At 40.6% G+C, this 25,810-nt stretch overlaps 1 protein-coding gene across 2 annotated transcripts in view; it reads left to right on the top strand.

The window, feature by feature from the left end:
- The first annotated feature begins 1,459 nt into the window (after positions 1–1,459).
- Positions 1,460–25,810, top strand: part of lingo2b (leucine rich repeat and Ig domain containing 2b) — a 57,356-nt gene continuing 33,005 nt past the window's right edge. The window contains exons 1-2 of one of the 2 annotated variants that reach the window (XM_075448483.1): positions 1,460–1,770; positions 17,982–18,130. The gene's annotated coding sequence lies outside the window, so the exon portion shown is untranslated. The remainder of the gene's footprint in view (positions 1,771–17,981; positions 18,131–25,810) is intronic. The other variant, XM_075448484.1, reaches the window with a different exon arrangement.

Below are 25,810 nucleotides of genomic sequence, written 5' to 3'. Positions count from 1 at the left end.
TAGGCTCCCAAGGAGGCACTTTAGCATGCGTTTGGCTCCCAAGGGGGCACTTTAGCACGCGTTTGGCTCCCAAGGAAGCAGTTTAGCACGCGTTTGGCTCCCAAGGAAGCAGTTTAGCACGCGTTTAGGCTCCCAAGGGGGCACTTTAGCACGCGTTTAGGCTCCCAAGGGGGCACTTTAGCACGCGTTTAGGCTCCCAAGGAAGCAGTTTAGCACGCGTTTGGCTCCCAAGGAAGCAGTTTAGAACGCGTTTGGCTCCCAAGGAAGCAGTTTAGCACGCGTTTAGGCTCCCAAGGAGGCAGTTTAGCCTGCGTTTAGGCTCCCAAGGAGGCACTTTAGCACGCATTTAGGCTCCCAAGGAAGCAGTTTAGCACGCGTTTGGCTCCCAAGGAGGCAGTTTAGCATGCGTTTGGCTCCCAAGGGGGCACTTTAGCACGCGTTTGGCTCCCAAGGAGGCACTTTAGCATGCGTTTGGCTCCCAAGGAGGCAGTTTAGCACGCGTTTGGCTCCCAAGGAAGCAGTTTAGCACGCGTTTAGGCTCCCAAGGAGGCACTTTAGCATGCGTTTGGCTCCCAAGGAGGCAGTTTAGCACGTGTTTGGCTCCCAAGGAGGCAGTTTAGCACGCGTTTGGCTCCCAAGGAAGCAGTTTAGCACGCGTTTGGCTCCCAAGGGGGCACTTTAGCACGCGTTTGGCTCCCAAGGAGGCACTTTAGCATGCGTTTGGCTCCCAAGGAGGCAGTTTAGCACGCGTTTGGCTCCAAAGGAAGCAGTTTAGCACGCGTTTAGACTCCCAAGGAGGCACTTTAGCATGCGTTTGGCTCCCAAGGAGGCAGTTTAGCACGCGTTTGGCTCCCAAGGAGGCAGTTTAGCACGCGTTTGGCTCCCAAGGAAGCAGTTTAGCACGCGTTTGGCTCCCAAGGAGGCACTTTAGCACGCGTTTAAGCTCCCAAGGGGGCAGTTTAGCACGTGTTTAGGCTCCCAAGGAGGCACTTTAGCACACGTTTTGGCTCCCAAGGCGGCACTTGAGGGCAGTTTAGCACGCGTTTTGGCTCCCAAAAATTTAAATTTTTTAAATTTATTTTGGAAAAGTGCCGCTCAGTAAATTAACTCATTATCTCGAGAAAACCATCAAAAAAAAAGTGTATACGTACCACGTCCGCTCTGGGCTTCCGTATGGCTGTGCATGTGCAGGGTTTACTTTGTTTTTACATCTCACACCTGTAGGGGGCGCCAAAGAGCGACACTTTTCCCAAATTCTCTCGCCTTGCTTTAAGTTAAAGGTAAAGTAGGTTAAGATTTAGCGGATTTCTTATGTGATTTCGGGGTATTTTGGAGCCAATGCTGCGTATGGAGCTGGTTTTGGGCTTTTACACTGAAGGCAGGCTCATCCTCGTCCATGAAGCGCAGCTGCTGGCTTGACGCATCTCCGTCTACATCTCTCTCCTCTTCCTCTCTTCGCCCTGTCATCTGGTGCCAACACCTCGTTAAACCCGGAGCCGCCGCCAGAAAGGATGAGCTGGCTGTAAAGAGAGGAAACCAGATAAGAAAAAAAGATTAGATTAGAAAGAAAAAAAATCCACGAGGGTATAGTTGTTGTTTTTTTTTACTGATGGAAGACGAACAGAGTGGAGGAAGAGCAACTCGGAGAGAGGATTCACAGTCTGTGCCAGTGCGCGTCGGTCAGAGTGTGCGCCTCGGACTCCCACTCTGAGATGTAAAAAGCATTTAAGGTGGATTTTGGGACGTGGAGGAGCAGGTAGCCTAAAAAAGGTAAGACTTTTAAATCCCAAAAACATGTGTTTCTGAATTCAAAGGTTTGGAGATTCTGTTTTCCATCTGTTGCCAAGACGATGGGGGGAAATCTTTTTTTCATTCACGACTCACTCACTCACTCATTAACTGGTTGTTAACTCGCAAAAAAAAAAAGAAAAGAAAAGGTATTGACACTTGGTTTCATCAGCAGACTCTAGGCGTAGTCTCTCCATCTGGGGACGAGGTGAGCGGGAGAGGATGCAAGAAATCCTAAATGAATGAATGAATGAATGAGAGCTGATGAGGTCCCTGTGAGGTATGATGAATGGGGATGAAAGCTCTGCCTCCCTTTCAGGAGGATGGAGGTGTTTAAAGGAAGGAGGAATCACAGAATCCCGCTTCATACATGTTAAAGATGGAAAAAGTAATTTAGGTGATGCTGCTTTTAAAGAAGAATACCTAAAACTGCCCCCCCGGTGAGTGGATGAGGGGATGAACGTGGATGTGACTGCCATTTTTTTACCCCTTTTTAAGCCAAGAAATTGCACCTGGATGACACATTGACACCACCACCCCCCCACAGAGCGGATAGATAAAGCCCCCCCCACCCGCTGAGCTGACACAGGCACTGTGGGGAGCTCTGCTGTGGGTCAAAGTGGTCCTGCAGTAGAGCCACACTGTGCTTTTATTTTGTATTTTGTAGATTTATCCTTTCATGTGGATGAGCGGTTGCAAAAAAAAATAAAAAATACCCCCCCCCCCCCCACACACACACACACACACAACTTTACACAGCCCTACCCTGACCTTAAGTATGAGAAACAGGGCTGAATAATAAATGAGTCCGACTCCAGCTAAGGGACTCCTGCCTCTCCTGCCTCTGACTTCCGTGGGCATTAATTGAGGACGGCACGGCTGAGGTAATTGTGTGCAGATTTAATCTGGCCCCTTCTTATCTTCATAATGGGGAGCAAAGTTCAGGGGAAACAGCCTCCGAAAATAAAGAAGGCAGCAGCAGAGCTCGCTGCCTGGAGTCTGGAATATAACCAGAGGAGGATTTAGGGGGAAGTTTTTTTGAGTTAAAATGGATTCAGGAGCCGGGGAGACTCGGAGCGAGCGTCGCCCTGCTCGCTGTCTCTGAGCATGAGGGAAGCTAATGGAAGAGGGGGGGGGTAAAGAGAGAGGATGCTGGCATTACCGCTGCAAGATCCAGAGACTAGAGTCTGTGTGTGTGTGTGTGAGGCGTTTCCATGGCAACCTGTCAGGGGTGTGTTTGGTCCCCGGAGATGCTGAGGAACGCAGGGAGAGAAGAAGAGAAAACTATCCCTCATTAAGAGTGTTTGTGTGGAGGAGGGGGGGGGGAGAGGAGGTAATGGAAGAGGGAAAGGTGGGATCGCCTCCACCCTCCATCCTCCACCCTCGTATTGTTCTGTTTTCACCAACTAAGGCAGACGTCCTTTTGTTTTATTTATCTTCATGGTTGGTCGTGGCTAGATTGGATCGGCCCTGCGACCGTAACCTTTGACAACAGGACGTTCCTCTGGCTGATCCCATCTAACGTGAAAAAAGTGACTTTTTGGTGACGTAAACTCTATTAGGCAAGGCATCTTTATTTATACAGCGCATTTCATACTACAGGCAACTCAATGTGCTTTAAAGACGAGGCATTTAAAAGAACAGCATAAAAACAAGCAGTTTAAAGAGAAAGAAAATGGAATAAAAATGTTATTAGAGTAACTGTCATAATTTCTACCTTGTATTTTTAAGATTCAGTAAGAACTAGAGCTTCTTAAGTAAAATTAAACATTTTATTAACGTAATACATGAATTATGGGAGAAGAGTAAGTTTTAGGTTTCCTCATACAATTTAAATGTTTAATAGTTGTATGTCCATAAACCTAGAAATACTACATAAACTTTACTCTGAAAGTGAATCGTTAAAATCTACTAAGTTACTTCATAACAGCAAATACTACAGATATATAAAATTTAGTTAAAATTTTGAGTAAAATGATGTTCCTGCCTATGAAAAACAAGACTTTCCTTAATTTGTTTAAATAAATAGAACTTAAAACTTAGATGTAATTAAGTAAATGTTTCTTAATATCTTCAAAACTGTTACGTTTTATGGTAAGTAACATTTACTTGATATTGCAGTATTAAATATTACTTAAATCATTTGAGTGCAAATACTTACAAAGGGTTTTTTAAGTAAATCTTATGAGTTGTTTCTTCCTTTTTCTTGACATGCCCGTGTTGTGGCCATTTATGTTTCGTAAATCATAAGTTCTATCAATTTAGTTTTCTTTGGGCAGTTAGAATATACTTCAGTTAATTTGGAATCAAAATCTGAAATTCGTTTTTATATTTGAAATTGTTTAGATTATTTTTGGTAACTTTTAGACCCTCCCATTAATTAGACAGATTAAGAACACGGGAGGTTGTGGTTAAATGATTTTTTGACCACTTTTAGAGCTTGTTAAATCAGATTAAGTTAACTTTTGTTTTTCATCCAAATTGTAAGAGATTTTTAGTTATTGTTTTATTCATATTTTTTTTTTGTCAGAAATAAACTACATATATTTTTTTAAACAATCAACTCTGAAGTGCGTGCCAGAACAAAACCACCTGTTGCCACCCACGGCCTTTGTTAGAAAATACACTTTGGAAACTCAAAAGGCCGCGACATGCCCGTGTCGGCGGGAGGTTTCAGCGACTTTCGATGGACTTTACTCTCTTGGTCGTCCTTCGTGGTGTCTTGAAAAATGAACCCTGAGCAAATTCTTGACTTTGAACAGCCCCAAACTTCTATTTGTCTCCTTTTTTTTCTTCTGTTGAGTAACCCAGTGAGTCAACATGCCACACACAAACCAGCCGGTTGCTTCTTGGCACGTTCGTTTCCCTCAGATGGTTGCCAGTAATGTAGAAAAGCAGAGCCAGAGATTGGATTTTATGTGCTAACTGTTAAGACCGGTTTTGCTTCTCCTGGTTTCATTTATTGGCATTTGGTAAAATTGGATTATAAATCCAATTTAATACAAAAAAAGGAAAGAGCAAGAGTACAAACAAAAGCTCATAAGCCGATGGTGTAAAGGGATTATAATAAAGGAACAAATGTCTCGTGTTGCAGCAACAAGTGAGGCCGAAATTATTCCACGTGGCCCTGCTGGGCTGGTGACTCGTAGTCTATCTGTTTAACGACTGAGGCAGGCATAAAGAAGACGGAAGGAAAACACGAAGCGCTGAAGACTAAAAAATAATGATTACAGCTACAAGACGTCCATTATCAGCCATAACATTAAGACCACCCCTCCTTGTTGCTCCAGATGAGCTCTGAGGTTAGCTAAAGATCGTTAGCCTGGACTCCCATCGGATTCAAACTCAATACGATCAATCCGAGTTGCCTTTTTAAAGACTTTAAAGTTACTAAATTCCCTCACTGAGTCCTTTACCTGGGATTTAGTTTGGCTGGCTTCGTTCTTCGACTTGCAGATGTTCAACCGGGGTGAAAAATGGCTGATTTGGTCCCTCAGATCACCTGTTTGGCTGAAGTATTTCATTTTCAGAGGATCTAAGATCATAAAATCTGAAAAGTGCTCAGCCATCCTGATCTCTGCATAGCATTCAATTCAACCCAATGTCTCATAAGTATTGGAACAGGTCCATGTTTCCCCACTGTGTAGCATCCAACATCTGTAAACATCTGTAACTGTGGAGACCAGCTGCTGGACCTTTGGCGGAGCAATGTTGTCCCATTCCTGCCTGATGGAGGATTTAGCTGCTCAGCAGTCCTGAGTCTAAATGTTTTCAGGTGGTGAAACATCTGGACTGCAGGCAGCTCAGTCCAGCAGCCAGACTCAGGATGTGGTTTAACTTTGTCCTGCTGAAATAAGCAAGGCCTTCCCTGAAGAAGGGAGCAGGTGTTGCTCTGACACCTGTTTAAACCTTTCAGCTTTGATGGGGCCTTTCCAGATGTGCAGGTTTCCAGCTCCAGAGGTTCTAAGCTTTGGTCCAGAGAAGTGTTTCTGGGTCATGTTCACATGTGGCTTCTTCTCCGCCTGATGGAGCTCTAACCTGCATCTGTGGATGTTACGCTGAGCTGCGTTCAGACGATGATTCCTGGAAGTGTTCCTGAGCCCAGGCAGGGATTTCCAGGACAGAATCAGGTCTGTTTTTAAGGCAGAGCTGCCTGAGGGCCTGAAGCCTCTGAATCTTTGTTCTGTGGACGATGGAAGATTAAAAGTCTGAAATTGCTCCATAATTTGTAGACACAGATTTTTTGCAGACTGCTGAGCCGCTGCTTAGCTTTACTTCTGAGAGACTCTGCTTCTCTAAGGTGCTCTTTTTACACCCAATCATGCAACTGACCTGTTGCTAATTAACCTAATTAGCTTTAACATGTTTTTCCAGCTGTTGTTTCTGTGGAATTTTTATTTTTAGCTGTGGCGTTTAGTCCTAATCTTGTAAAAAACAATGTTTTTATTAAAGAGGATATAAATCTAAAGTGATTTTATCTTATATTTAAAAGCTCAACCCATACATCTTTACTGTATTTCTGTAAAAAGACTTTTCTATTCACAGTTCAGAAGACACAGAAGAGCAGATTTTGGACATATCTCACATTTGCTCGCATACTTGATTAGTCACAAAATGTCTGGAGACATGAAAATACACTAAAACACGACTTATTTTTATCCCTTACAAACACACTGTTAACCCAGATAATGATAATAATAAAAAAGCACCTTTCTCAACACTCAAGGACACTTTATAACACATTAAAAATGCAATAAATAAAACAACACTAGTTAAAAAGAGGCTAGATGTTGGATATACTAATCTGTAAGGTGAATGATCATAAAAGATTGTAGAAATAATGTGCATTACACCAAATTTATGCTGATTTTGTAGCATTCACATCTATGCAACCACGGTATTGGTGAATTTTAGATTAAATGTGCAATCAGTCACAGTAGCATTTGGATGATTTATCAAATAATAAAGGAGCACTCCATCATATAGGTGTCAAGTGTTATCACACACACCTTACTGTTCTATAATCACCCTTTTATAATAACATTAAAACAGCAGATGGCGGCTCTATTAATGAAAAGGCTCGGCAAATTTACACAGAGAAACTTTAATTGCTTAATAATTACTTCGTGAGTTTAATTTTCCGACAACATGAATTATGGAACGTATGGCTGGAGCCTCCCAAAACCATTCAACCTGTCATTTACATTGTTTCCCAACAATTAAAGATATCATAGTGACATGTATGCGGTTTCTTAAAATTCAGCACCAACGTGGGGAATGTTTGATTGATGTTACTGAAACAAATAGGACTTTGCGCCGCATTATATTCATATCAGGAACATTTCTTGAGAGTTTCATCTTTAATTCATGGTTCTTTCGAGCAGGTTTCTGTGTAGTTTGTAGTAATTGGCCTTCGGGTCATCGGGTCTTCGAGTGGCAAAGGATCCTCATGTTCATCTTGTGTCGCAGCTAACAAGGAAGAACCTCCTCTCAGAACCGAACCGAGCCGAGCAAAACATGTTTATCTGAAAGCATTTTTTCTTCTCTCCTGTCAAATCAAATATAACCAAGTCTGGAGATTTATCCCCTCAGAAATGCTCAAACATGGCTTTTTAGAAACCTAAAACATATCTAAATAGCTGTAAGATTGAAGCCGTTTAATATGTATTTGATTTAAAGTTGGAGAAATGTGTCTTCAGCAAAGTGGAGACCAGAGAAGAGTCCTTTAAAGGGATAGTTCGCCTCTTTTGACATGAAGCGGTATGACATCCCATATCAGCAGCATAATTTCTGAACATCTTCTTACCCCCTGCTGCGTCCTGTGAGCAGAGTTCCAGCCTCGTTTTGGTGTTGATGAAGGTAGTCCGGCTAGTTGGCTGGGGTTTAAAAAATTTGCAAAAGTCAGACCTCACAATCGCTTGGCCCTATTTTCTCTCCCTTCATATCACTGCGTGCTGCCGCCTGCCGACAGCTGCGCCTGTTTGCTGCTCGGTCTGCACAGCAGGCAGTGATACGAAGTGAGAGAAAATAGGGCCAACAGATTGTGAGGTCTGACTTTTTCCTGGAGAACGATTTTGTGATGCAAATGTATTACTCTGTTGAACACATATTGTTTTGAGAAGCAAGACGCTTTATTTTTTAAACCCCAGCCAACTAGCCGGACTACCTTCATCAACACCAAAACGAGGCTGGAACTCTGCTCACAGGACGCAGCAGGGGGTAAGAAGATGTTCATACATGTTGCTGATGTAACAAGGGTTAATTTGGCTTGTGTATAATTCCACAAAATTATTGTATTTAACCTGACAAGACTAGTCAGGTGGAACTTTTGTTTTCTTTTTCTGTTTCTGTACATTCTTTTATGGGGGAGCAACATTTGTGACAAAAGACAGCGGCTGTGTTCGAAACCTACATACTACATACTACATACTCATCGATCAGACAGTATGCAGAGCGTTTACCCACAATGCATTTCGCTCCTGCCCGAGCCGAAATCAGCCGGCCTGAAGCTGATTTCCCTTAAGCTCTAAACTCTGTAAACTTTAGCAACATTTGAAACATTTTCAGGTGAGAAAGTAGTCGTTTAGATCCCCAACGTGTTGAAAACCTGACAAAATACCGGCTATTTACAATTTTGTTCCCACGAATTCGGCGCTACTAAAGCTAGCCGCAGTGAGCAACGCACTTCCGGTTATTTTCACAAAATAAAATACCCGTTGCCTTTTATCATAGGGAAAGCCATTACCATACAATTGGCGCTTTTGTTTTGAAAACAGGAAGTGAACCTACCCTCGTTGTAGCTAGCTTGAAACTGCCGTTTTGACAGGAAATGGCGATCGGCGACGTCACGTTACGTTGCATCTTCGGTAGTTTGAGTATGAGTAGTAACCTCATGATGCATACCCAACATTTCAGAGAATCTAGTATGCATCCGGGAACTTCTCGCTTACTCAAACTCGCATACTAACTCAAAAAGTTAGCAGGAGTAGTAGGAGAAGTATGCGGTTTCGAACACAGCCATGGTCCCGCCTAAACTCTTCCTCTTTTTTCTGATGTTCGGTGAGGAAAAGTTGAGGAAAATAAAGACCTTCGAAAGAGCAGCGGTGTGGTCTCCATTCGTCCTAACCTTAACACAACGCAGAGGTTTCATACCATTGACACTAATATGGGATGTCATACAGCTTCATGTCAAAAGAGGCGAACTATCCCTTTAAGCCCCTCGATAGGAGATGAGACGAGGTGCATCTAAAAAAACAGAACAGAAATCTAACTAAATATCTTAAAAAGATCAAAGATAACTGGCCCAAAGTCTTTTAAATAAAAGAAGAGGTTTTTTCACCCCTTCACAGATGAATAACGATAAATATAACTGCAGAGGAGAATGGGCGTGGGATGAAAATGGCCTCAGACAGGCTCGTTTTATCCCCACAGCTTCACTCTGAGTTCAGGTGTGTCCAAAGTAACGGGACAGTGACGTAGCCCAGCAGCACATCAGTGATGCAGCTCTTACCGGAGATGAATTTTTAGCCTGACAAGGAAGACGAGGCCGGTCTGCGGGGCCCGAGGCGGGAGTGTGATTAGAATTGCAGATGTAGGCGTCAGTCTTAACAAACTCAAGATTCCCCGTGCGTGATTAAAATGTAACAGCGCTGCGTGGGAAAATAGGAGCAGACGTTCAAAGAGCCCTTTTTTTTTTTTTTACTCAGGTAAAAAGTGCCGGAGCCCAAACCGTCTCAGATCTGCCAACACCTATTATTTTCTGCAGGGTTTTGTCATCAAACATTAATGCGTGAACGTGCGGGAGGACGTTGCTGGAAACGAGAGTCACGACTTAAGTGGAGAGAAATGAAAGAAAAGACGAATTAATTTTGTCAGAGCAAAGGAGAATCTGAAGCCTTTTAAACGCATCCTAACAAAGATGAAAGTAATGTTCAGAAGTGTCTCCGCTCACAGCCCTCCCACAGACAAGGATCGATCAGCTTTAAATTAAATGCGCGATCAATCAAACAGCATAATGTCACTTACTGTAGACAACAGTGAGAGGCTAAATCTTTATAAAAGCCTGTGGTATCAGGGTCATTTATCAGAAAATCAATATATTGTATTGGTGTCAACTTACTGTGGACAAACACACACATGAAACAAAGTTTCAACCCTTAAAACTATGTTTTATGGTACCAACAAAAACATTTTTTTAGCCTTGTGAAACGATCACATACACAAATAGATCACAATCTGGTTCTGATTCTGATGTGAAGATAGCAGAAGAATAAGAATTTATGCCTTATTTATTTATTTATTCATGATAAAATGCAACGTAGAAATGCCATGAACTGCATATTAATGTTGTCACCATCGTGTCAGCCACTAGAAAATCCCCAAATATTGTAAAAAAAAAAAAATGACATAGAGATTCTGGATCTCTCTAAAATGGGACATAATACATGTCCACAGTGTATCTGTCATGTTATTTTGGTTACCCACATCTCAAAGCAGCCATGCATGTTATTCATATCATCAGGCCTACTGGGAAGAGAGGAGAGAGAAGACTTTATCTTTGAAAACTCTGGGTATGTTATCCCCTCTGGACCAAATTCAGCCGGGTGTCGGAGATGGGCTTCTTATACAGCCCACTGAGTTCTGTCTCAGCTTTAGAACCTTCTAAAAAGAGGTTTGCTTTCCCATAGGATGGAGTCTTTACGGTAATATCACAGCCCCAGCTTCTGATCCAAGCGGTTGGGCCGGTGCTGCTTTAGACTTTGGAAACTGTTTTTTTTTGGCCAATAAGTGGTTCAAAATGCTGTTAAATGCAAAAAAAATCTCCTCAATTGAAAAGGTGTTTGTTGGGAGTAAATCAATTTAGGAGCAAACCTTAAGTGACTTATTGATAACTAGCAGTTTCTGCCTAATTTCTAAGCTTCAGATGATGCTGCTTTCATGCTTCGATTGTAGTTCATCATTGTTGAATTCCTCTCAATGCATTATGGGTACTCGTGTCTGTACCCAACAGTGGGATAAATCTGAGCTCCAATTGGCCTTTTACATTTGAACCCAAGCATAGAAATAGTGGTGCAGAAAGAAGAGCTCAAACTCAGAATTAAAGTAACATCCCAGTGATTAGCTACATGTCCCTATGACAACAAGCAACTTCTGGAGCTCTTTTAGCTCAGACGTTAGCATGAGTTGACAAAGATATCGAATGAATCGGGGAAAACGAGAGCTCTAAGATGCTTTCTGTGCTTTACCTCGAATTAAAAAAACGAGCTGTGAAGACTTGCTTTACTTCTTTTGTTGCCTCTCAAACATAAACTACAGCCAAAAGCAGCACCAAGTGGCACTGAATCGGTATCTTTAGAGCCTCCTGGTAAAATCTGAACCATTACCGAAACAGTAACTGTCGAGCTAGGACAGTTTACATCATCATTTCACCCAGAATGTCTCCAGCATGAAAAGTAATGATTCGTTTATCACCTGTAAAACACGATTCACTGCGAGGATTATGAAGTAATTGAAATATTTAATGTTTTTGACAATATATTTTAGTGGCAGAAAGTAATGTAGTCAGGGTTCCTTTTAAATAACTGCTGCCGTGCACCGGATAATTTAAGTCTGTGTAAATTCTGCATTTATTTATTTTTTTACCTGCCTGGAGAAATGTATTTCCAAGTTGGTGTGATGACAGACAAAAAAAAAACACCTTTGAGGTGGGAAAGTCAAAATGTTTTTAAGTGTCTGTCACTCACTCTGCTATATATAAACGTGCACAGCTCTCAGCAATGTCAAGAGCACATAATGGCACACATCCCTCCCATTGAGAGATCAGAAAACATAGCAACAGGCAGGTCTCTGGAGGACACACTCCTGTAAGAGACGCCAGTAAAATGGGGAAAGAGGCTTTCAGCACAATGGAGTTCTCGGATTAGAGTCGGTTTCCTCTGGCATTCGTATAAATGCAGAGAAATGTAAAAATATAAAGTTCCAGCTGATTATTCAAAAGCAGGTAGCTTTTTTTTTTTTTAAATGAACACATTCATTAAGATAGTTTACAATTAAACAAAAAGAGGTCTGTCACTGGACTCGCGCACCACTGAACCAAACTCGTACCGTGTCGTTAGTATTTTCACACAAATCTACTGTCTAATGAAACCCAGATAAGTCCTGACATTAACCCTACACGGGTGGTCAAAATTACGCTATCATTTGGCCCCCAAAGGTCCAGTTTACGCATAATTAACCAGATAACAACGTTACAGCACAGCCCTTTTACAGACAGCCGTTCCACTTCCTATTCGCCCCATTATAAAAAAATTGGCTGCAGTTCAGTTGATTTTCTCTGGGGGCGCTGGCGAGCGAGTGCAGAATGACCATTTTCCATAGGGCTGGCGCTAATAACTTAAAAAATGTCCCCGCTAGCGGCTGAAACCTGAAAATAATACTGTGATTTCTGACAGAGGGATGTGGATTTATATCGAAAGTACAATAACCTGGGAGTTATAGCTTTCTGTTTTCTTACAGGTCTGGCATTTGCGAGTCAGTATCTGCTAGCATCTAGCTAACGGAATCTGAAGAACGCACGGCTGATTACGACCGGCTGCTTTACGGCACTCGTCCACTGTGCCAGAGTGCTAACCTGGTGCCGCTAACAACAACCAAAGCTAAACCAGAGGCTAGTCAGAGAGTATGTAAAAGGGCTGTGCTGAAATCTGTAACTATTTGAGCTAACACCTCTCTGCTAGCTCAGCGCTAGGACTGACCATGCCGTAAAGTGATGCCACATGCGTGACGTCACTCGGGATGCAATACTGACAATAAATGTGTATTTTAAACAAATCTAGTGAGTCTAAAAAATCAAACCAAGTGCCGTTTGAAAGGATAATTTATCCTGCCTTTAGGAAAATTAAAATGAAAAAATATAAAAAATTATATCCAAAGCAATGGCTGCATCTAAGGTGGATTTCATAGTACCACCATAGAGTTCGGCGTGCTCTGCACTGCTTCGTTGGTGCCCCTAGAGTGCAGTACCACCCGGAAATAGCCGCCAGTTTTCCCTCTCCTCATAATAGAGACTCTCTGGTTACAGTTACTGGTTTTGTCGCGTTGGCTAGCATTAGCTAGCGTTAGCATTAGCTCATTCGCAAAACTTGCTAGTAAGTAAATTGTCCATGAAATAAACCGTGAAAACTCATTAACAAATTGATTTCATGTCATGCCTCTCTCATATGAATCTGTTTTACTTGTAAACCTGGTTTTATTAGGAAATTTTGTTCATTTTTTCTGTGTATGTGCATCTAAGTGCCTCTGCGCCAGGAACAGATGGCAGCTACAGCAGGTGCAGAGACAAGATTTAGGCCAATAAGTGGTAACTAATACACAGGGCTCTCAAGTCTCACGCAATGAGCGTGAGACACACGCATTTCAACAAGTTCACATGCTCACACGCCACACATGCCATTTCTCACGCTGAGAAATGATCAACTTCGTCGCACAGAAATTCTAATGGCCGATACTATAAACGAGTCAATGGCAGGTTTCTGTGCGCTCGAACAGCTCAGAACTACAGCTCTGGTACAGCTGTCTTGATTTAGCAACCCATCGGCAAATCAGAAAACAGAATTTCTTGTTGCCGGGTGTGAAATAGCTTTCAGCTGCAAGCACGCGTCCCATGAATGCACAGCGGACATAGCCTATTATGCTCTGAATGCGTGCAGAAGTTGTAGACGAGCTGGAGGTGGAAGAGAACCGTCAGGATTATCAGCAGGTCATATCTTCATTTATTTGAATCTTTTATTAGTTACTATAGTTTTCCTACTCCTTGCAAAAGACCAATACCTGCAGATTAAAGTGTTCGTTGGAGTAGTAGACCTAAATATTCAGCACACACCCTTTGACATGAGCAACTTAATGAAAAATGAAAAATATGTAGGAGTGTAATTAGGCTTCCGTGGTTAATTCATCCATGGTGGGACTCAATAAAACCAAGACCAGGAACACTTTGTTTCTGAATGGAACTCTGTCATCCATCATGACTGAAAATGGCTGACATTGAGCCACAGTGCTTTAAATGGGAGCCCCCAATATCAGTCATCAAGCATCAAAATCTGCCACAAACACTTACAACACTCATAAACAAACACACACAGAGAGGGACTGCTCAAGGGGCCCATTTGGGGTTATGTTTGTTTTTCTTAATTTAATTTGTCTGTTTTTTTGTTTGTTAAGACTTTGCATACCTAAAACAATTTATTTTAAAATATAGCAGAATTTAGTGTAAAAGTGAAGATTTGTGATTTTGGTATAAATAAAACAATTTCTTTGTTCTTTAAGTAGCTAGTTTATGGCGATGGGATACTGCAAGGGACCCCCCCCCCCAAAAAAAACTAAAGAAACCCCCCGCGCACACGGCCGGCCCCTGCCCCGACGGAATCTCACTCCAAGCAAACTTGAAAACTTGAGAGCCCTGCTAATACATGTTATAGAGAGCAGGACGCCAGCAAGTCACCCGCACTTGGAAAAATTAGTAATTTAGAAGTTTATTCAGACATATTTGATAAGGTAGTCAGCTATGGTTAGAAATAAACCGTTGCCATATATGAAAACGACGTGATTAATTTACAACCGAATATAACCACAAAGATGATGTTTATCTAGTTCATTTAAAACTTCAACTGTGTCTCCTTTTATCCTCTGAAGAGTGTAATAATTTAAAAGAATTATACTTTCACTTGATTGATTGAAATTAGATGTGAGGAATATTTACATTTAGTGCTTCTTTCAGGTGGCAAAAAACCCTAAACGTTAAAATCTTTTACTGTAACTCAAAAAAAACATCCTTTTGTTTGCTTGATCGTCATATTTTTGACTGTATCCAACATCTACTCTCAATAGAAGTTCCTCTTAATTACAATTTTTGAGCTAATTCACAGAACTTGAAGCAGGAAAGTACTTTTACTATTATTCAAATGTGGTATTACACATTACGTTTATACATCGTGCCCTAAAAGAACATAAACATCTGATGTATGAAAACTGTTGACAGCTTGAGCTTGGAATAGAAACTGATGATGATCCTTTCTCTGGGTTTTGGAGCAGACAGACAGGAGAGATCAGGAATTGAATGTGACATAAGCCAGGAACCAGATTTGATATGTGAATTTCACCTGCCGGGCCTCCCGCCCTCGCCCTCATCTTTTTCAATTCTGGTATTTATTACAACAGTGAGGTGCGTAACCCTCCATCTCCAGGAGTTCTGCCTGCATCTGGGCCATATTCTATCATTAGCTCCTTTGACCTCTTCTCCCGCTGCCTCCCGCCGTCGCTGCTACTGCAGATTTACTTTGGTCACATTTACAGTGAAGCTGATGGGAACATGTATGAGCAGAATAGATCACACGTCGCGCAGGTGGTAGAAAATAAAGCTCAAAAGGTCGTTTGAATCTGAGGCGTAAGGAGACAAAAAAGTGAACGAGACTTTGATGAATTGAATGACAGAACAGAAATGATGCCAAAAGTCAACAGGAAGGCTTTGTGGAATGTCATTTCAGGTCCTCGGAAGGCACAGAGGAAAATAAAATCAACCTGGCGCAGAAAATGAAAGCTTGAGCTTTGCCAAGTGAGTGGGAGCGTGATCCAAACCTAATGTTTTGACTTAAATGCAAAATGTAAAACGAAGTTACATCTCAAACTGTCCTGAATTTGGAGTCTGAAAACTAATTGGAGCGAGCAGCCGCCGCCACCGCCGCTCGGCTGACAGTGAATGTGTTTTCTCATGTGTTTGCACCAGCTATGAAAATAAATAAAACATCAGGGCGATATCTACACAATGGTTGTTATCATGTGATGTGAAACATTTGATTTCCAGCTAAATAAAACCAAGCGCAACTGCACACAATCAGGCTTCCAGGCCGAGCGGAGCTGTAATAAATGACACGGTGTAATAAACGAGCACAAATCAAACCCATTTCCTGACATCCTATGCAGAGTAATAAAAACAACGGCTAATAGCCTGTCCTCGGTAATAGAGGGAACCAGACTGCACGTTTCAGAACAAATGTTGCTCCAATCTCAGATGGTCAATATGATTTGGTCCACGTCTGAAGGCTTTGCTGGAGTGCTCAGACACAAATAACAGGCTGTTTGTTCAGCGGCGGGGAGCCGAGCGGCTCCCAGGGATCACCTGCTACACTGTAGAAACGAGCCCGCCGGTGCCATCGGCTCAGAGAGCCGCCTCATCATTGTAAAGCATTTCAAAGAACATTAAACCCACGGCGAGGCACCGCGTCCACGTGGTTTCCAGTTGTGGGAGCCCGTGGCCTCTCAGCTGTCCTGTGGACGCCAACGCTTCGGCTGATCCTCAGTCTGAGAGCACACTCCTTGCCGTGGGGGACGTTTGGCTGGTTGACGGCCAAAGCTGCAGCTTTGGCGGCTTTCTTGAATGACAGCATCATGCTCTGCTATAGCTGAGTGCACAGCCGTCTCTCTGCTGGTTTTATACCAACAGATATAAAGCTTTATCCTCACTACAGTTACAGCCTACACTGGAAAAAATGCCCCTCCAAAAATAAGTAAGAAAAACAACAAATAAAAGACGTTTTTGCTTGAAATAAGCAAAAAAAAATCTGCCAATGGAACTACTGAAAATTGGATTGTCAAGATTTCTTGAAATAAGATGTGATATTTGGGACTTTTGAGATAAAAGTGATCTTGAAATTAGCTTAAAAACCTCTTCAAATGTCAAAAAAAGCTTGTTTCATATGATATGTGACAATTTGTTTTCAAGACTTTTTCATTTAACAAGATATTCAAGATGTATTGTCTTCAAACAAGTCCCTATATCTGGCTGAAATGGTACCTGTTAGGCAGTTGTGTCTTATATTAAGTGTAATGAGATATTTTTACTAGAAATGAGACAAATATACTTGGTGAGACTTTGATCTTTTCCAGTGTATCACACATTATCTTGAGCAAGTCCCAAGTAATTTTTTCTTGGGAAAGTCAAGTCAAAGTCAAGTCACCTTATTTTTGCAATTTTACCTGCAGAATCTGATCTAAATAAAGTGAAAACACAAAGATAAAAGTAACTGTCAGTAAACATCATTGGCCAATGTGTCCAACCTGTCCACCCCGTATCATATCAAGCTAACGTTAGCTAACTACCGGCTAGGCTAACAGGATAATATTAGCTAATTTGACGAGCACTTACTGGTCAGAATGGATCTTCAAAATGAGGAACAAAGTTGGAAGTTGTCGTCTGGCTGTCTGAGATGTTGATGCCGCATGTCTTGCACTGTGCTGTTCGTCTTTTGCCGTCAAAATGGTGATTACGAAAGCCGAAGCCAACGACTCTCGGTCCCGCTGACATGTTGATGCATATCTGATATGAGTTTATTCTCTCCAATAAACACTAAGGTATGTAGAGAGGGCATGGCTGATTGACAGGGTAGGGATCCAATCATGACGCCATTCTCAGCCTGCGCTCCTACCGGGTAATCCATGTTATTTTTTTAATCAATTTATTGGGGAACGAGCAGTGAAACTGCAAAGGGTATCGTGTGTGGGCGGAGCAAAATGGCTCATATGCGCCCCCTACAATACTTAAAAATGGTCCCCGCATTGGGGTTAGTTTCGCGTGGGACAACAAAATTTGGTACACTCCTTCATCATGCCCAGACGCACAAAAAAGTCTCTTGCCGCCATGGACCCACGTCCAGTGGAAGGCGGCCATTTTGGATGGAATGTGCGTATGTAGAGAGGGCATGGCTGATTGACAGGGTAGGGATCCAATCATGGCGCCATTCTCAGCCTGCGCTCCTACCGGGTAATCCATGTTATTTTATTTAATTAATATATTCATTTTATATTCAAGCTGAAAACATGAACTGAATAACTCTCAAGTCATCGTGTCTCAAGTCAAGTCAAGTGCCGAGTCTTTAACTTCCAAGTCGGAGTCGAGTCTCAAGTCTTTCATTTTTTGTCAAGTCATCAAAACAGTGACTCGAGTCCCCATCTCTGGCATATGGCACTGTCTTTATCACCTCTGGAAATGGATCTCAGAGTTATATATAACTCTGAGATCCATATAACTTGTGATTTTTCATTTAATTACGTAGGGGCTAAATAATTGAGACTAATTTGCACAGGAGTTCTTGCTCCTCCTTATTTTAAACTGAAAACCTGCTCTGGATCTTGTGTTGCAGGAAACAGCAGGGCTACCGATGTAGATCAAAGGTGCCAGACACAGCCACAGATGACTACTCATCAATAATTTTCAGTTTATCTGACTGAGCAGAAAACTTATTTACAGGATAAGACAGGCAAAGTGGAGGATGACAAAGGAGCAGCCGAGGTAATTCCATTTAAATTTCCTTCACCTCCCTTTGTATTGCTGTGGTGGCAGAAATCTCAGCAGCGCACTCCTTCAAGTCTTCAGTGAAACGGTAACCAACTGCAACTAGAGACTGTCATATTTTAATGATATCAGTTTTGCATTTGTATGCTCGGCAGGCTGTTCACGTTAAATGGCTGAAAGAGTGTTATGTGCCCCCACACATTTAGACATTTCTGTAAAAACAGAAGTTAGACAGGTAGCCATCAACATTTTTAATGTTTTTCTGGAAAAGACAAACATCTAAATGCCAACAAAATGATTTTGTTTGGTTGTTTGGACAGAAATGGCCTTTTGGTTTCACCCATACTGCTGAGGGATGTAACACCGCTGTCATGAAAACAAACCTCCATGTGAACTCTACAGCCATACACATTCATTTGTTGTTAGGTTGAAGAGGCCACAAAGACGCCATCAAAAGCCCACAAAAATGTCCGGTGACTGTAAAGGAAAAGAGTGCGGTGTTGGGCTGGAAACCAAAGACGTGAACTAAGCTACTCCTGAGCACTTTCAAGCCCGGCCGGTGTCTTCAAAATGAGTCAGAAAGACGTCATTTTAAGGTTCACAAACTTCTCTTGTGCAGCTTTAAGATGATGTGCAAGACAAATTGTGTAAAAGCATCTACATTCTATAACGTAGAGGGCTTTGAATTAGAATTAATTTAAAATCTTACAGGTTTCAGATCAGCTAAAATGAACCTCACTACAGGAGGGATGAAGTTAAGCTAATTTTATCCAAACTAAACTAAGAATCTGATTAGAATAAATATTCTCTTCATCCTCCAGCTGTGGACTAAGTTAACAAAATCTCCAGCAATGATGCCGCACAGATGTTTGTGAGCACAGAGAAGCAGATGAGAATCCGGTTATGATGCATAATGGCAGTCCTGTATCCGTTAATTCGAGAGAAAAATAAGACGGGTGTCGGCCGTGATCCTCAACTTCCTGTCAATTTGACATCTGTAGCACCAACGTATTGAAAACTTCTCTTAAAAACCTGTCGTATCAAATTTGAGACATGTATTCTGCCCCCTAGTGGATCTATTGGTCATCTGCAGTGAAATGCGGTCCTTAAGGAGCCATTTTCAAAATGGCTGACTCTCGGAAGTGCCTTGCTAACTTTTTGCAGGAACAATTTAGAAAATGTTATTATTGTTACTTCAATGTGAATATTTACTTTGTTGTTTGTTATGGTAAAGGTATCAAATGTGATACAGCAGGTAAATATGGTAATTAAACACAATTTTACATGTATTGTATTTTCAACCTACAATGCAGCTGCTACGGTATTAAGATTCTATTTATTATCATTTATTCAGACAAATTAAAGATTAAAATGTCATCTTTACACATGTTTGCTTTTTTCTAGCATGATTGGACATGTTTGTTTACATGTAACCAAACATTACAGTGATTAATTTGCTCAATTTTTACCAACAAAATTTACCATAATGTGATATTTGTGTGATAGATGTGTCTATCGGGATAGGCTACCGCCCCCCCGCGACCCTAAACTGGATGAAGCATGTATGGAAAACGTATGGATGGATGATATTTGCTGATTCAGAGTTATAAATATATATATTTGTGGGTTTGTTTGCACATACTTTTAGATGTAAAACAAAATAAATAGCACAAAAACATTGCATCTGGGACATATGTGCTTCCTCCGTCGGCTACGACATTAAACTTAAAGCAAACAGTTGTGATATTTTTCAAAAGTTTAAATAAACATTCAAACATACTTGTGAAACAAACTCTGAGCTTTGTAGCCCGAACTCTACTCAGAGATTTAAAGTGACAACATAGCTGGATTTAACCACAAACATACTTGTGCTTTATTGCAACCCGTACAAATTTTGAGTAATCTGGTGTTTATATCTCTTCGGCGAAATGAGCGCATGTGCTGTAATGCTGTAAGACTCCTGCAATCCGCCCGGCAAACAGACTTGAATAAATCAAAGTATTACTCTGTGTAATTTTGGAAGAGTCGCAGAGTGTTTGGTGAAAGATACGCTCTGCAGAACAAATATTCCGGAGCTATCCGAATGTCACACTTCGGAGCGGCTGTTGCAGTTTCCTGATCTAGCCACCCTTTCTTGCTGTGTTTGTCAGCTGCTTTAGGGGTTCATTAGCATGGCAGAGTTGGAAATGTCTCCAGCAGAAGAGGAGAGGACTGTCTCTTATTTCACACTCTGTTAAGAAGAGTGAGAAACTATGAGTATGTGTTACTCTTACTGATATAGTTCTGTTGAAATAACGCCGTAAACCTTCCTTTTAGGTATTCTTCTCAGCTGAATGAAATAAAAAGTCACAAATGAAAAACCGTAAAGAAGAAAGTTGAACGCGAGTCGACACTGAACACATACTCACTGCTCTTCAACACAGCTTGGCTGTATTTGGTGAAACTAGAGTTTTTTTAATTATTCAGTTTAAAGAGAAGTCGCATCTTCAAACACAACAGAAGGAGGTTATAGGCCCCATTTTACGAGGAGGAAAAGAAGAAGTATGGGTTAAAATAATGTTTTATTTACAATAGGGCTGGGCAACAATTAAAATGTTTAATCTAATTAATCACATGATTTCCCTGATTAATCACGATTAATCGCATTTTTACGCAAAATCCAAATTCAAAAGTAGCGTATAGTTTTTAGCATTTAGTTTTATTTTAAATGTGCTGCCATATGAATGAAAGTGCCATAACATTTGTTGTGCAAACACACTTTTAACATCAGCATCTTTCTGTAGTTTTTATGTAGAAGCCTCGCTCCACTGTCTGTTTCCTTGAATGACTTGCTGCTATCAGTTGTGTGTTTTGCCTTTAAGTGATATTTTAGACTGGAACTACTACGCTGAGAAGACAATTCAACTTGGCAGAGTTTACAGATGACTTTGGTTCTGTCGACTCCGCCGTCTGGAAGAACTTTAAAATGAAAATGGCCGAGTAAAAGTTCCGTACCCTTCTCCAGGTTTGGTGGATCCGCCGATTACTTTCTTTTCTGGTTCCGCAGCAGACAGCAACAGACTTTTACAAAATAAAAGCCTGTGAGCAGCAGACTTTTACAAAATAAAAGCCTGTGAGCAACAGAGTTTTACAATAATAAAATAAATAATAAAACAGGGGTGGTCCGTGGCATAGTGGGTTGAGCAGGCGCCCCATGTACAGAGGCTGTAGTCTATAGACTGTACCCAAAATTTGTTCTTTTTTTTAATTAAAATAAATAAATAAATAAAACCTGCGTATATGCGCGATAAAATATTTATCGGCGTTAAATAATTAACGAGTTAACGCGATAATAACGAGTTAACAGCCCTAATTTACAATAAAAGGAATGCAGACAACAAACAACTGTCTATATGTTTAATAAAGCATCCCCAACACGTTTTTTTCCACTTTATCTTTTGCACAATGGGGACTTCTGATACTTTCCATAGACTAGCAACAAAAACCATCAAAGATGGTGAGTCTTCAGTGTAGAAACAGAGTTCCTCTCTGGAAAAAATCTAAGTCTTACCAAGTATATCTGTCTCATTTCTAGTCAAAATATCTCATTACACATAATATAAGACACAACTGCCTAACAAGTACTATTTCAGCCAGATATAGGGACTTGTTTGAAGACAATACATCTGGAATATCTTGTTAAATGAAAAAGTCTTGAAAACAAATATTTTTGAGTCGGATTTCATATGAAACAAGCTTTTTTTGACATTTGAAGAGGTTTTTAAGCTAATTTCAAGATCACTTTTATCTCAAAAGTCCTAACTATCACATCTTATTTTAAGAAATCTTGACAAGCCAATTTTCACTAGTTCCATTGGCAGATTTATTTGCTTATTTCAAGCAAAAACGTCTTTTATTTGTTGTTTTTCTACTTATTTTTGGAGGGGCATTTTTTCCAGTGCTGTGGCTGAAACTGTGTCACAGTAAGACAGGGTCAGCCCGGCATAGAGCCCATTAGGACCCGGGTCGGTGTCCCTTGGCAGCACATGCTACAAGATGGGATGACAACTCGGTGACAAGTCGTCATCTGCAGCCACTACACAAACTGTCCATATGCTGCATGTTCGTGCTCTCTGTTGTCTCGCTGAGGGTCTTGCAGGTCATCTTCATCCACCGATGTTCGAGCTGCCTCGCGAGGTGAAGAATACCCATCTGCAATCACCGGTGTCCCACACTGACTGTCCTCCGTTGGCAGCGCTGCTTATTAATCTCTGTGGACCTCTCCTGACAGCCTTGACAAGTGCAACACTGCCTTTGGTGTAGTGGTCCTTAACTGGGATCTGGTGGATTCCTGGAGGGCAGAATGTCAAGCGTCACACCTTGGAAGTGTGTGGCTTCATCTGGGAGGTCGCCTCCGTCTTCATGTTCCGTGTCAGCTAATGAAGTCTGTAAAAATATAGAAAAACAAACTACATGTTTTTAAGATGCAGCGATGTATGTGTTTACCGGAAAGAAGGCTCAGTGCAGAAAGGTAATACTGGTCTGTCTGTGTCCTCCTGCTGCAGCTTTACTGCCCCGTCCACACTGCTTCTTCCTCCTCCACATCCTCCTCCGTACACCTCTTGGCTCTGAATGGAGGCTTTTCAAAGCTTTAAACCGTCAAACATGGGCTCAAATACTGCTTTTATATCAGCCCTTTGGTCATTCTAAACTGAAGTAAATTGAATTTGTAAAGACGAAAAAAGAGATTTAAATTAAAATTTATAGCTGGAATTGAACATTTTTGACTTATTTTAGTTTTTAACATCTTATTTATTCAATATTGCCATTTGTATGCCTAATTTCTATGCTTTTAGTGTCAAACGTTGCGCAATGAGACCATTCTGTACACATTTACTTCCCCTTTTCCCCTTTGTTGAATTCATCACCTTCCATTTCTGTAGCTACATTTAGATATAAAGCTTGAGAACATTTAAATGCAGACCTGAAGTTGAAATCCTAATCTATTGAAATTAGGGCTGGGCAACGATTGAAATGTTTAATCTAATTAATCACATGATTTCCCTGATTAATCACGATTAATCTCATTTGTACGCAAAATCCAAAAATGAATTCAAAAGTAGTGTATAGCTTTTAGCATTTAGCTTTATTTTAAATGTGCTGCCATATGAATGAAAGTGCCATAACATTTGTTGTGCAAACACACTTTTAACATCAGCATCTTTCTGTAGTTTTTATGTAGAAGCCTCGCTCCACTGTCTGTTTCCTTGAATGACTTGCTGCTATCAGTTGTGTGTTTTGCCTTAAAGTGATATTTTAGACTGGAACTACTACGCTGAGAAGACAATTCAACTTGGCAGTGTTTACAGATGACTTTGGTTCTGTCGACTCCGCCGTCTGGAAGAACTTTAACATGAAAATGGCCGAGTAAAAGTTCCGTACCCTTCTCCATGTTTGGTGGATCCGCTGATTACTTTCTTTTCCTGTTCCACAGCAGACAGCAGCAGACTTTTACAAAATAAAAGCCTGTGAGCAACAGACTTTTACAAAATAAAAGCCTGTGAGCAACAGACTTTTACAGAATAATAAAATAAATTAAAAAAATTCCAAAAAAACTGCGTTAATGCGCGATAAAATATTTATCGGCGTTAAATAATTAGTGAGTTAACGCAATAATAACGAGTAAACCGCTAAATTTAGAGCTGGAATTGAACATTTTTTACTTATTTTAGTTTTTAACGTGCCATATTTAGCATAATATATCTTATTTATTCAATCTTGCCATTTATATGCCTAATTTCTATGCTTTTTGTGTCCCACGTTGTGCAATAAGACCTTCCTGTACACATTTAATTAAACACCTTACATTTCTGTAGCTACATTTAGATATAAAGCTTGAGAACATTTAAACGCAGACCTGAAGTTGAAATCCTAATCTATTAAAACCCATTCTAAAATACAGATGAGCAACACGGTCGTATAAAATACAACAGTACAAAGGTAGAAATGACTTATAAGTGCTCATAGCTTTTAATCCGAGCTCTCGGTAATAAGAAACAAGGCGGTGAAACATTGTTTATTATCATTTTTATTATTAATATCATTAAGAACGGCGTTTATTTACTGATACACGTCATTTGATTTAGTTTTACCACAATTACGGCACGCTGACCATGCTAACTAATTATTGGATAGGTGAAAACACCACACTTTTATAGCTGTAGTTGGCAGAAAAGCCCTCTTTGCAGTCATTGTTTTCCCCACTTGGTTCTGTCTGATCCACCCTCTTAACTTGGATTATTTTGTGGGTTATAGTACCTCTCTGAGGGGACTCGGTTTGTTCAGTTACCCGCTTTTGGTTTCATTAGACACTGATTTGCTGGAGTATTTTTACCCGTGAAGAATTCCGCTTCTGCACTCACGAGTTCATCAAGTCTCAGTTTTCACCAGAGAACCGTGAGATTCCTCCCTGAGACATTCGCAGTTTTTACAGTCTCTCATCAATCTGTTGTTGAGCATCTTCAGTTACACGGCACTGTAATTTTCCTCTTTGTCAGTCTCCCGCTGCCTCGTCTATTGTAAGTAAGGCTTGTGTTCATTTCCCAGAATGCCTTTTGATGTTTCCAAGAGACAGAAACCGGTCATAAAAGCCTTCAGCTACAACTATAATACTAAATCACAGGATATTTAATTTCCTTTCACAGAAAGTTGGCATCGTGTACTTTCCTTAAAATAGTTTGTGGTGTACTTCATTCTTCACGTTGGGTTCTGATGGTGTAAAACCAAATATTAATTGCCTTAATCCATTAAGAAATCTGCATATTGACCACATGTTGAAAGGGCTTGTCGCAAATTAAAAAGGCAATTTGTTGCTGATGGCACTCTGAAAAGTAAGAACTCTGCTTCTGTGAACTTCTGAGAGGTCCAAATGTTTCCGGCCACTTGTCTGTGATAATGGGTCGTTAATGCGGGTTGAACTAGCAGGGTGCGCCGTGGCTGCCAAGACATGTGCTAAAAGGCACTCTGCGTGTCCGAGTCGCCGGGCTTTGCAAAGCTGCTCGTCTACTTTTACAACGATCAATGTTCTTTTTTTTTTTTACTGTACAGATTCATTTATTAAGTGCAAGAATATTCTGGAGCTGTGGTAAAATACGCAATTAAATGTAAATATATTATATTTTATAATAATATTATATAATATATACTATTATAATATTATCATTTTTGTTAATATTATAATTTTTGTAAATATTATAATATTATAAATTTTGTAAATATTATAATTTTATAATTTTTGTTAATATTATCATTTTTATAATGTTTTTTTTATCTTGTTTCACTCAAGCATAAAACAGATTGAAACAGTAAATGTATCTTCTATGTAGCTTATTGTTAGCTTTGATATAAGCTGTAATGTTGTTATTTTTTCATTTGTAAGTCCCCGTGGATAAAAGCGTAAAAAGCTAAATGCATAAACATAAACAAACATCTTTCATAATGAAACAAATAACAGAAATCTCTTCTTTTTTTAACATTTTAAACATGTTTTTCTCATTTTAACATTTCCATCTTTGCTTACCATCTTGTAATTTTAGACGTTTTTAACATCTTTTTAAACATTCAACATGTTCACGTCTTTCAAAAAAAAATAATTAAAATGTGTCTCGTCGATATCTAAACATCTGTTCTTATCCTCAC

This window comes from Odontesthes bonariensis, chromosome 17 (assembly GCF_027942865.1).
Source record: "Odontesthes bonariensis isolate fOdoBon6 chromosome 17, fOdoBon6.hap1, whole genome shotgun sequence".
In the NCBI taxonomy this organism is placed as follows: Eukaryota; Metazoa; Chordata; class Actinopteri; order Atheriniformes; family Atherinopsidae; genus Odontesthes; species Odontesthes bonariensis.
The sequence above is the reverse complement of the archived record's forward strand: the minus strand, read 5'-3'. Positions and strand labels throughout refer to the sequence as shown.